This window comes from Pipra filicauda, unplaced genomic scaffold (genome assembly GCF_003945595.2).
Source record: "Pipra filicauda isolate LSUMZ 115617 unplaced genomic scaffold, ASM394559v2 scaffold16_size7369187_pilon, whole genome shotgun sequence".
NCBI lineage: Eukaryota > Metazoa > Chordata > Aves > Passeriformes > Pipridae > Pipra > Pipra filicauda.
Genome location: NW_024104207.1, coordinates 7116814 through 7130217, shown reverse-complemented (window position 1 = coordinate 7130217; position 13404 = coordinate 7116814). Strand labels below are relative to the sequence as shown.

Genomic DNA, 13404 nt, shown 5'->3' with positions numbered 1-13404 from the left:
AACACGGGTCTGGAGGCAAAGCCTGCAAATCCTCACGTGGAAGATGCCTCAAAGGTTGTAAGAGTGCCAGTTGTAGGGTGTGAACAGCAGCTGAGGGTTACATGTCTCCCTAGACTCCTCCAGCACAGACTAGCCCTAGTGCAAGTGTTGGGTTCAGTTTCAGTAAATGTAATTAAACACAAGTTCTTAAAATTTTGTGCAGAATGTTTTCTTTTTGCCCCAAATAGTCTGCATGATGCACTGCACCATATGAGTCGAGCAACTCTATTATTTTTAATTCCTCCATGACAGCTGTTGTTTATTATTAATAGAAACATTTTTGGTTTTGTCTAGATGAAAATATCTGTGATTTGCACTGCGGGGAGAGCATCCCCCACGCTGGCAGAAAGGCCACGTCTGTGTTGCGATCTGGAAACACGACAACAATGAGAATGAACAGATCTGAAACAGCTTCAATCAGGCAGCTCTGGCAGCAGCAGAGGCTTTGGAGATGGAGCTGAGAGCCCAAGGAGGGCACACACTGGCATGTCCCTGAGCAGCCACCCAGGCTGAACCTTGTGCCAATGAGTCTTCGTTATCACCAGTGTCCAATTCAGCTGGATCAATGTCAGACAGATATTCCAGATCCAGCTGCAGCCCTGGGGCTGGAACACACGATGGAGGAGGAGTGTCTGAGGGAGACATGTTTGTTCAAGAGGAGAGGAGTCTCAGGGGACCTTCCTGCAGCCTTCAGCCCCCTAATGCAGGGTGTGGAGCGGGTGGAGACAGGCTCCAGAGGAGCAAGGACAAGCAGGCTGCAGTGTAAGACACTGCAATATAAGAAAACCTTCACTGTGACAGTGATCCAACACTGGGAGGCCAAAGAATTGTCACCCTTGGATGTGTTCAAAACTCAGTGGGGTATGATCCTGAGTAAGCTGATTTAAGCTTGAGGTTGGCCTTCTCTGAGAAGAGGGTTGAGGAAAAGGACCACCAGCCCTACTCCCAGTTGGATCAAAGACCCTTCTAACCCTCACTACTCATCATTATTCCAATCATGCCTCAGCTCAACTTCAGACATATCAAAAATATCAAATTTTAGTATTTGGTAATGAAACACTGATGTAGGAAAGCAGGGCGTTCAAACCATACTAAAAAGCAGCTGTCCTTAATGATTCAACAAATAATCATCTGTATCTAAATACACATATTTTAGAAATGTAAATAAGTGCATTAGCTACGTATCAAATCACACCATATTATGCTGGCTCAATAATATGATCACTCAATATACTATGAAAAGCAAAAGAAAAAAAAACATGTGAGAAAGGCACACACATCAAACTACCCTGCAAAATTCCCCAGTTAAATTCTGACATTTTCCAGATCTACATATTTTCACTTCCAAAATGTTTCTCCATGGAAATTATATTGGAATCAACACATTTTTTCTAAACATTTAATTTATAACAAATATTTGGGTTTGGTTTAATCAAATAGGTTTTGGCAAAACATTTTTCCAGCTCTGCACGTAACACCTTCCCTGCTCCTGCGGGAAAAAGGAAAATGCTCTGGGCTTTTTTATCACTGCAAGTGATATACATATATATATATATATACATACACACAGATATACATAGGATGTGTTTGTCCCATAAATGTGGGACAACTCCAGGTTGAGCAGTGGCCACCCCAGGTGACAGAGACTTCAGGGACCCTATCAGAGGTACCAGCCATGATGCTCCAGCCTCTTTATCCATAGCAGAGACCAGAGCACAGCCAGAGCCAGCCCAGCTCCTGTGCAGCTCCCCAGAGGGCTGAGCCAACCCAGGGACACTGGACTCACTCATAAAAGATTTATCTACTCCATTTCCCTGCCAGCAGTTCATCTACATTATTGTACAAGCTGTACTGAATTACAGCACAAGAGTGGAAAACACACCGTGTCAGACCCGAAGGTAGTTTATAAATCTATAAGTTTCCCTGGAAGCCAAACTGCTATGCTGGTTTACACTAATGAGGCATTTAGCCTGGATTTTTAATCCAATATCTCACTCTTTTCCAAATTATCTCAGCGACAGAAGTTCCTGGTTACAGCTGCAGCATCCTACAGGTTGCAAATTGGAAAATGGTGCCATGTCAATGAAGATCTCTTCCAGCCCTTTTGCCATACATAATCCTTTCAACTGTTTCCAGTGTGCTTGGCTTTTTTGGGACTGACTGAGAAAACTCACAGTGTTTAAACCACTGCACACAAATAAATCACTGGGCTGTCTTCTCTTTCCTGACTCATTATATACAAATGTAATTTTTTAAAGAGAAAATCTCATCAGCCCAAGGATTCAGTGACTTAGAAACCAATTACAATTTAAAATAGTAAGAACTGACCCAATGTTGGTTTCTCCCAAAGCCAGCCCCTGGCAGCATCCCTGCACTCCATGTCTGTGTGACAGCAGCTCATTCCCTCAGAGGCTGAGATTCACCACTGGATATGACTCAAGTGAAGACAGTGCAGATCTGTTACCCAGGCCAGCACCCCTACCAAACCTGGCTCTCGGGGCTGAAGCTGCAGAGTCTCACCCTCCTCTGGAAATGAAGGGGCTGCAAACTCACACAGAGCTGTGAGATACATTGCAATGAGATTTATCATTTCAAAGAGAGGTGCAGAGTAGCAACAGGCTTGTATCTCAGTGACCCAGCGGGTAGAAAGATGATTTTACACATGTAGACATATATAACTCTACCCAAGCATCTATATACACATGTATATAGGCACCTTTTGCACGTGACATTTCCCTACAGAGGCTCACAAAGGACCTCTCCATCCTTCTGCCTCCCCCAGCTCCATCCTCCCCTTTCTGTTTGCCATCTGGTACCCATCAAAGGCAGTTAGACCCATGACACATGTGCTCTTACCAAATCCTTTAAACCTAACTAGAGCCCTGTTTTGTTTCTTCCTCATCAGAAGCCACAAGGAACCCTGATTCAGTACATCTGGACCTTCTAATAGGGTAACAGCCTGGCTGTGCCAACTCTGCTTTCTGTCTGACTCCATCTTAATAATTCACAAATCACAAAAGAATTGTGAGGGGAGCAGAGCCAGCACAGCAGCACTACAAGGATGGCAGCTGAGAACAAAACAGTGGCCACAGATAGTGTTTGGAGGAGTGCTGGCATACAGCAAACCCATCTATATCCCTTTTTATACATGTGCCAGTCCCCTCATTTATTGGTCCCTTGTCAGGTGACTGGTATTGCCAGCAAAGCTCCCAGGTTTGCAGTTTGCCCTAGAAAGGCAGCCTGATGTTCCCTATGTGAAGGTGCCACAACAACAGCAAACTGCATCTGGCTGCAGGAGCCTGTGCTCAGATGAGAAGCCACATTCCCAGGGAAATGTAAGGAAATACAAATGGCTCCTCCCAGCTTTAATCAGAACACTCATTTAGTGGAGTGCTGGTAATGCCTGTGATTTCACTGCAAAGGTTTCCACAACTACTTTTTCCTTTACTCCCATTACTCGTTTTAATCTGCCCTTCCAGGACTCATGTGGCTTAGGACTCCCAGCTTCTGATATAAACAATTTCTAAATATCAGAGAAGAACTTGAAAATACAACCCAGTGACAGATTCAAAGCCCTCTCTTTCCTTTCTTCCCATTTTGATGATTGTTAAGCTGGTATCACACCTTTATGTGGGGGTCTAACTCCTGAGTTTTACATTACAGGGCTAGAAACGCTGTAAGTCAATGAGCTGATACCGTGGATTACATCCCGTTATCCCTCAGCCAACAGCGAGAACCCCACTGGGCAGAGTGTAAGCTCAGTGGGGTCAAACCCATGCAGGAATACAGAGTAGCACTGTGTTATCATTTGCACTGAAAAGATCCACTGAAAAGATTCCTTCTCTCCATTTGCTCCATTCACCCCCTGACACTCTGCTACCTTGTCCACACAACAGGAACTCATCCCAGGGATCACCCATAGAGCAATACAATATAACAGCCTGTACATAAACACAACCCTCTCCCACTACCATCTGACTCCGAGACCAACACAAAAGGCAGAAGAAATGTCCAAAGACAACCCCAGAGCTGCAGCTCCCCTTGGGCAGGTGCTCAGCTTCCCACCCCACGGCTGTTCTCTTCATCCCTAAAATGGCCACGATCTCCTCCAGGCACACACACACACACAGAAGGATGGGTGGTTTTGATGTTTGACCAAAATAGGTCAATAAAGACAAGACATTAATCTGTCTGAGAAAAAGAGGGGGAAAAAAAGCTCAGCAAAACAGAGGAGGGGGTCTTGACTTCACGCCAGGAGCTTGAGGACTTGTATTTATTTATGCTTTTCATGGGAAAGCCGTTCAGAGGCAGTAATCCATGACATCTGGCAACAGAGAAAGGAAGGACCTTTACTGCAAGCTGACTGATATTCAGACAAAAAAATGAGAAAAAAAAGCTCTAATTGGTAGTCCTGCAAGCAACTGCAGCCGAGAGGAGACCTTGGCAGGCTCTAAATGCCGGGACATGGGACTGTCCCAGCACAGCACAGAACACACAGAGCACGGGTGACTCCACGGGCTGACTGCAGAGACGTGACAGAAAGCAAAACCTGAGGTGGTGGATGAAGAAACGGCACAATAGGGATAATTAGTCTGTCTAAACTTCTGACTGGAGGGCTGGAATCACGCCTGACATTCCCCAGCTATGCAGAAGCCTTCGAACCGGCTCGACTGCGCCTTGGCAGCTCAGGCTCTTCACCAACCCACCTCTACAAACCTCCACGTGGGACCCTTGTTTCTGATATGAAGCAAATAAACACGAGGTATTTCTTTTCTGAACAACAGGACGACTCAAAGTGGTGTGCAGCTCTGCAGGGCCAGATACACATCGACTCGAAGTCTGAAATTAATATGGAAAGTGATTCATAACAGGAGGAGACAAAACAAGCCTATTCATGCTGCTCCATGTCAAGCCATCTTATAGCTATTTTGGATCCAAATCCTCTCTTCTTTTCCAAAACCACAAAGAAAAGCAAACAGATGTCAGCCATTGAAGATTTGCAAAGAAATGAACTGCACAGCCCATAATACCAGTGTTTTTCTTCAGCTCTTTGCACTGAGGGCTAGGAAGGCATTTCTCGGAGCCCTGCTGTGTGTGCTGGGGCTGCCACAGCCACAGGGCTGAGCCAAGGCTGTGCCTGATCCTCTGGGACCAGGCACAGTCCCACGCCCAAGCTCCAAGGGTTCCATCACATTATTTCCTGTGGAGACACGATGGGAAGGGAAAAGACACCCTGTCAACAGGCAATCTAGAAAAATACAAGTATTTCAGAGTTAAGGAGCAATTTCAAAAGCACATACAGGGCTCAACCCTTGAAACTCCATTTTCAAAAGCTGCTTTGAAGCACAACAGCTTCGGCACCACTGAAAATCACTGAGGGAGGCAAAACCCAAATTGCCTTGCAAAATCTTATCCATATGCAATTAACATTATTGTGAAGCACTTTTGATTTTAGCTTTTTTAAGTATGCTGGTGTAGATATTACAGCACTAGAGCCCGTTACTCTCTTTCAAAGTGATACTTAAAAGTGATTTAAAAGTGATATTGATTTCTAAAAAGCAAATCTAAATACTGAGAGTGTTCAGAAACTCTGGTTATACACAAAAGGATTCTCTATTACTGAGTTTTCCCCTTCTCTCATCTATCTCATGGCAAATTTTGGACCACTAAGGGTCAGTCTTGGAGACCAATCCTTCAGTGCAGCCTGTGTGGTGTGAATATGAGGACTCAGAGAATTTGATTTCATCGAATGCTCTGGCTGCTTCTAGAAAAAGTGTGAGCAGCACTCCAGAATCAAAGTGATTTCATTCAGATTCTGCATTCCCTTCCCTGTTCTGTTCCTGATTTTCATACATTTGTCATCCTGGCACAGGGGGAGCTGCTCCCAGCACAGCTGGAATGGGCCAAGTCAAGTTGCCATGTAAAGGTCCAGCACACGTGGGAAAACAGCCAGATACAGCTATCCTAGTAGGTCCCAGAGGCTACAGATTTGCTTAATAGAAATTAAAGGTAGAGAGCTGTGTCAGGAGCTGCTATCCCCCAGGACCCACCAATTCCAGCCAGGAGTTACAGCTGAGCCCTGTGGCACTCACAGCCCTCCTCCAGGCAGCAGGTCCTCACACACCCCCTCAGCCTCGGGGCTTACAGAAGAGCAAAAGTGAGCCACATCTGGATTCTGGGGTTTTTTTTCCTACACCAGAACAATTAACCTATTGTTTGCCTCCAAATTCATTCAGAGAAGTCAGGAGACTGAGGGAGACAGCCTTGTAGCAACTACTTCTTCATTAACAGCTACGGAGCTAAGTACCTTTTTAAACCATGTTTGCTGTTCCAGTCTTCTCCTTTTTAGAGGGTGTGCATCTCTGTAGTACTCAAACCACTAGGATTACCTCATTTAAAAAAATTTAAAACCAAGACTGCCATTTCCCACATTTCCTTCCCCTGCAAAACTTACTTTAATTTCTAATTTACAACTACAAACCATAATCTTACATTAGAATTTGCATAAAAGTGAAGAGACCTGCAGCAAGATATTAAATTTTAAATTTCCACGCTAGGATGGCCAAGGAATATTAGTCTGTCCAAGAAGTTCCTGCCTGTAAACTTGGGAGCTGTACATGTAATGAGAGGAGAATTTGTACACTTGAGTGAAACCAAACTGATTAAAAGGCTTTGGTGCAGTTGTTCCAAAGCAAGGATACAGATTGTACATATGGATAGCAGGGCTGCTACACAAACAGACCAGTGCCACCCAATCCACCATTGTGTGGCCAGGGCTGGCCCACACAAGCAGTCTAAAAAAATAATAAAAACCCAAAAAATAAATTAAAAACACAATGTTAATAAAGCTCTACAGCACGCTGCGGGCTGGAAAGGCTCAACATGAAACCACCAGTAAAATTTTGTTCCTATTTCCAGCTGCTGCCCCTCAAATGAGAAGATGGACAGGCACCAGGCATTGCTGCCTTTTCCATATTAAAGCTCTCATTTGTGATTCTGGCTTTGCTGAGCAGCATGTCCTGGTCAGAGCCCTGTGCTCACGATGAATAATTCGGGGGCTGCTTGTGAGACGTGATAGAGCAACTGCAGGAGGATGATGAACAAGCAGTACAACATTCCGTGGCAGAGCCCAGGCACTGCCACCACCGGAGTCTCTTAACCCAATGTCACAGGAGAGCCTCCCCCTCAAACCCCACCAGACAGTAAATGCTGCCGGTACAATTCCTGTTCTGTCCTTCCCGAGGTCAAAACCTACTGCAGCGTGTCACTGGAGAGCTTCCATCTCCTCCTGGCCACCCACGGGGCTGGAAGGAAACTAAAGGCAGGGCAGAGGCTGAGCAGATTACACAGGTCACATTGCAGCCCTTAAAGTTATCACTCGGGATCTCACAGGCAACAGCCAGGCGGAGGGCACTGAGCCACTGCCTTAAAGAAGTTCGGGACCTACAGGGTTTCTGCCCTGAGCTCGAGGAGAAAAGCCCCCTGCCCTCCTTCCCCAGGTCTGTCGGTGCTGAACCCAGCCCTGGGCAGGGGCCGTGCAGCTCCGGGGGTGCCCAGCGATGCCTCCACCACGCCCGGGCTGCAGCCTCCCACCCCTCCCTCGCCTCTCTCCGTCTGAACGCTGCTCGCTGAGCCTCCCTCCTCGCCGTGATCAAAGGGACGAGCAATCATTCCCGCGACAGGCAGTGCTTTGTTCTCACCAGCCTACTTTTTGCCGCCAGACTCCCTTTGCCGGCATCTCTGCCGACTTCACTCCGTGCCTCTGTCACCACATCCCCGGTACTCAGCTGTCAGACACACGTTGTCCTGCTACCTATTTCTGTTGGCTCTTTAAAACTTTGTTAGCTCAGTTGCACACTCCAGACTTCCATTAAGTTGTCTTTGCCACAAAGAAAACATAGGTTTAACAATCTTCTCATTTTCTACCTGATTATAGTTCAGAAGAATTAATTTTTCTAAGCTGAAGTGTTTTTTAGCCTCCAGTCCAGTAAACCATTCATTCAATACCACTGGAGTGATATTAAAGGCATCTTTTCAAACCAGCAAAAAGATGAAAAACAAACACCCTGCAAGTGGGATAAACTGTCTCACCCTCCAAAGTGGAATTTGTTTGCCTCATCTGCTCTCTGGGGAGCTTCTGAGATGCACCTGGAGGCTCACAGGACCTTGTCCTCTGCACCAGCCCTGAGCCAGCAGACAGCAGCAGGTCTGATCATCACTGTCCTCATTGTAGGACAACCACCCTGACCTTCCATGTAGCCACATCATCTCTGGTGGACACAAAGGTTCCCAAAGCCCAAACTTCAGTCCTGGGTGGGGTGAGCAAACACCAGTTCTTGGTGCACAAAGACCACTGTCACTTTGCAGATGACAGGTACCAAGCACCGAACTTCAAAACAGCCTCCAGAGGGTTTGACAATCAAGAGCTCAACGACCCAGGGACCAGGATGGCTGCCAACCACCTCCTCACACAGCCACTTTGTGCTGAACATGTCCTCAAACAATGCAGCCTGATCAGAAAGCATGTGGATCTAAGATGCAAGAAGTCAAATTAGTGACAGCCCAAACCAGGGGAAAAGGAGAAAACTGGTGTCTCAATGTCACTCCCTCGTTTGTATCGCAACAGCTTCACTTTTTAGACAAGTCCCAAACAAATCAGAAATAGCCCGTGGCCTTCTCCAGTTTTGAGTGTGTCATCCTGACACACTTGGTCAGGTCACAGCTCAGAACTGGTGTGATGCCCGTGAGTGTATTTTTCCCCAAAGTCCTCACAATGTCCCCAAAGAACAGCATGTTACCAGCAGGTCTGTGTGATGACCCAGTTCCGCCAGCTCCAGCATCAGTACAGATCTCTCAGGGTATCCTCCCTTTAAAGGTCACCTTCAAGTTCATCAGGAACATCACATTATGTTAACAAAAAATAAGTAGGAGAATAATTTTCTCATCAAGAAAATGATTACTTTAAAATAAGACCAAACAGTGTCTTAAAGACAACCCCTTTAGATAGAACTTATAAATTAGTTAAAGAAAAGCTCTCTTTAAAAATGTTCACAGCTATATTGTCATTATTTCTTTTTTCTCTTTACTTGGCAGAAAACCCTCTGCCACATTTACACATTAAGCTCCACACATTCCTCTGAACCACTGAGAAACTAAACAGGGTAGTGTTTGTGCTCATGCTGATTTTCAAAGGGCTGGACCCTTAACATCTAGGACACCTCAGAAGGGTAACTAAGAAAATCCAGCCAATGGCCAACAAGCTTAAATTCACTATATATACCTTAAGAAGAACAGTGAGCTCCAAAAGTAAAAGCAACTTTCCCTACATGTTAGGTGAAAAACACCACAACAACTTATGACTGAGGCACTTTGGGTTCAGCTTCTAGCACTGGCTTATTACTAGTCCTTACCCTGTGACCTTCACCATGTTCTCTGAGTCTCCAAAGAGACTTCTGCATGTATAGACTTGGTCCCCTAAGCTGGGCTTACGGTCCTAAACACCTTCAAACATCTGAGTCTGAAACCCTGCAGTGCTTCAGATACACATCATCAGAACAGAGACATTAGTATTCCTTCCTCTTTTCCACCCTATTTGAACGGTAATTGTTTTACAATACTGGCCATCTCTCTGTGCACACAATCCTTCTCAGCCTGGTTTAGCGCAGCACATCCGTATTTTTAAATCCCCTCTGCTGACACGTATCCGAACGAGAGCACTGTGCCAGCACAAAAGTACTCGAGTGAATCTGATTGCTGTCATCACAACGTTCAACTTGAGTGACACGTTAAACATCTAAAACTGAACAGCAAAGAGGTCTGGACTAAAACTGAAATCCTGGCGTAGAGTGAAACGTGGGCAAGGGCTTATTTTCCTTCTTGACTTTTATCTTCAGTGTGATCCTCCAAGGCATGGGCAGGAAGAGGCCAAAGAAGCTGCTCAGCCATGGCAAGACTCATCCAACTGATGCAGCCACGTAGAGGGGGCAAACCACGCTCGTGTGCACAGCCCTGGGGAAGGGACCCTGAACTGAAGATGCTGCTTTCAGATTTGCTGTCCTTTTAGTCCCACCTTGATTAATAAATCCTTATCACTGGTGATCATTTCGTAGCAATCAAAGAATGCCTGGCCACAAGAGCTGTAATCTTCAGGAGTTTGGTTCAGTTCACCTGCAGCGTGGCACCAATGCACACCCATGTAAGCAAATATAACAAGTACACGGCATGCCAGAGGGTGCCAAGTGCCAAAACTCATCCCCAACCTTCAGTTCTTGTACCATTGCTCCAGTTTTTCACTTGCCTGAGGTCAGCAGAGGGCTGGAGGCTGCCTGCACACCGAGGTCAGCTCAGAGTTCCCTCAGTGGCAAGTACAGCAAGTACCAGCTTGAAGGGTCACAGATCCCACACCTCTCAAGTGATGGGGTAAGGACTGGGAGAGCAAAGCCCCTCTCACTGTAAGTGAAGATCAGATCCACCTGAGGAATTTGAACGTCAACAAGTCTGTGGGACCCAACAAAATGCATTCCAGAGTCCTGAAGGAACTGGCTAATGGAGCTGCCCAGCCACTCTCCAAGACATTCAAAAAGTCCTGGCAGTCAACGAAGTCCTGGGTGAATGGAAAAAGGGAAACATTACATCCATCTTTAAGAAGGGAAGGAAGGATGATCCTGGGAACTACCAGCCTGAAAGCCTCATCTCTATGCCTGGGAAGATCACAGAGCAGACCCTCCTAAAAGCTGTGCTGAGGCACACGAAGAACAAGGAGGTGATTTGGGACAGCCAGCACGGCTTCACCAAGGGCATGTCCTGCCTGACCAACCCAGTGGAGTAACAAGGGACAAGGGAAGGGCTACAGATGACATTTCTCTGGACTTCTGTAAAGCCTTTGACACAGTCCCCCAGAACATCCTTCTCTCCAAGTTGGAGAGAGATGGATTCAATGGGTGGACTGTTGGGTGGATTAGGAATTGGTTGGACAGTCCCATCCAGAGCATCATGGTCAACAGCTCAGAGTCCTGGCAGACATACAGTAACCAGTGACGTCCCGCAAAGGTCTGTATTGTGACCACTGTTGTTTAGTACCTTCATTAATGACACAGATGAAGGGATCAAGGGCACCCTCAGCAGGTTTGCGGGTGACACCAAGCTGAGAGTGCAGTGACACACCTGGAAGATGGGCCCATCCAGATGGACCTGGACAAGTTCAAGAAGTGGCCCTTGGGAATCTCATGAGGTTTAACAAAATCAAGTGCCCAAACAGCTCCACACTGCCACCAGCCATTCCCACTCCACACTGGAGGAACCAGCCTACTCATGCCCATTAGCAGTGCCTAAGATCATATCTTGCATGGCCCTGTAAACCACCTGCCCTGCTGTGCTGCCCAGGCTGTACACTGGCCATTTGAACACCATGTCCATGAACTGAGGGCCTAAGGAGCACACCAAGGAGGAGGAAGGCTTTGGCCATGCACATCTTGCCCATTTTAACTTAAATTGCGTCTCCAGCACAGAGTGCTCAGAAACAGGGGAAGGCAAGAGCCCAGCCCTAGAGGAAAGCTCTGCATCCCACTCTGGGTCTCTGGTGATGCAGCAGAAGAGAGAGCCCCAGCCATGAGCAGCCTGAGCAGCAGCAGGTTTATCCTGCCCGTCCCACTCCAGTATTTACTCTGCGAGCACAGGAGTTAACCCACAGCCTTTAATGAGAACAGACCCAATGCTCCCAAGAAGCCTCTTGGCACAAGCTCTCATCTGTGTTTTAAATTCATGCCTCAGAAGGTCAAATCTGCTCCAACACTGCTGTTTCATTGCTGTTTGCTGTGATTGCCCTTTTTGGCCAAAGTTCAGCGGAGACGTCGATCCCACCACCCAGCACAGATGTGCAGGGCACGCAGCAGTCAGTTAGGTTCAAATAGAGCCATATATGTTTTTCTGGAAAACATTATGAAGAAAAGCTGTCAGTCCTGAATGCATATTATCTCTAATTAATCCCATAAAAAAAAATTAAAAGGATGGTTGCTTGGTAGCGTTGCAAGAACCGTTTTGTAATTAATATGACCTTCATCTCCATATGGTAATTAGCAAACATTTATGTTGCCATTAAAAAGACCATGTTCATTACATAAGCTCACTTTTTTCTATTAGCTAACAGAACCAGCAAAACCAATTTAGTGCAAGCCTTGAACTTTTGCAAATACTCCAAATAAATACATTCAAAACTACTTTTTTTTTTCTTTTTCCTTTTTAACAGACACTTGCTGGCTGATGTGAAAAGCACTGGAAGATGTTCCCTGAGGCTCTGGCAGGAAGGGTGCACGCTCCTTCTCCTCCCAAGGAAACGGCTGGCACGTGGGTGCTCCAGGAGCTCAAGCAGCCAGTTCCTGCTCACATCCCAGAGCCTTGAGTTACCCAGGATCACACTTTGGGAAGTCTTCTGCCTTTCCAAGGGGCCGCAGACCCACTCCCAGGTGATGGACACTGTGTGGGGACAGTTCCCAGCTCTGCTGTCAGCACATGGAGCAGCCTCTCACCAGCTCTTTGTCCCCTCATCTGGAGCAACGGTGCCACCGTCTCCTTCCCAAAGGCCAGACAGAAATGTCTACAGAAAACACTGAGATTTCACTGCTAATAAGAACATCAATCTATTTTCTCCTCCTTGAAGCCAGATTGTTTTGCTCCAGGGAACACCAGTGGTCAGCATTTCTATTGATAGTTTCTCCGCTTATATTAATCCAAGGTTTCCTACGCTGTGTTTTTTTTTTGCATGCTGCAATCACTCCTACTCCCTGCAGTGACTCACCATTTAACTGGTTTGCTAACAGAGGACCTGATGTACCAGTCGACAACAACAACAAAAAACCCATTATCACAAATACTTGTTTTTCGCAGAGGTGGGAGAACTTGTGCTAAGTCATTCAACAACACCATAACTGCAAACACAGGGGAGAAATATGAGCAAAACCAAACAGCACACTTGCCCACACACTTCCCTACTCCTCTGACACATCTGCAAGTGAAAAACCCCAACCTTCCCATAGTTTGACTTCTGCTAATAACAGTTATACTTTACAAACATGCATTTCCTGCTCCTGATGAAAGCTGACAGCTCGGGGGGAACAGCCCGGGGGGAACGACACCAAATGACTCGTGCTAATCAGTGCTTTCATCAGAGTATGACATGGTGTAAACCTCACCCAAGGTAGCTTTCTCTTTTACTTGCAAGCTGAACATCAACAACAACAAAAAACATTTACTAATTGGAAAGATTATATGAAAATGATAATAAGTCTGATAAGTTGACAGGTCTGGAAGAATCTACATCTTATATACACGTATTTTTGTGTCTCTCCAATAATTCTTGCACTATAAATG

General features: G+C 46.1%; 1 protein-coding gene and 1 long non-coding RNA gene across 3 annotated transcripts in view; both read right to left on the bottom strand.

Moving 5' to 3' along the window:
* The window catches only part of LOC120322935 (autism susceptibility gene 2 protein-like), a 209570-nt gene that overhangs the window by 114094 nt on the left and 82072 nt on the right, over positions 1–13404 (bottom strand). The gene's annotated exons all lie outside the window — the stretch shown is intronic.
* Positions 11718–13404, bottom strand: part of LOC114003230 — a 38966-nt gene continuing 37279 nt past the window's right edge. Inside the window, exon 3 of the long non-coding RNA XR_003546155.2 lies at positions 11718–11964. This is a non-coding gene — a long non-coding RNA (uncharacterized LOC114003230). The remainder of the gene's footprint in view (positions 11965–13404) is intronic.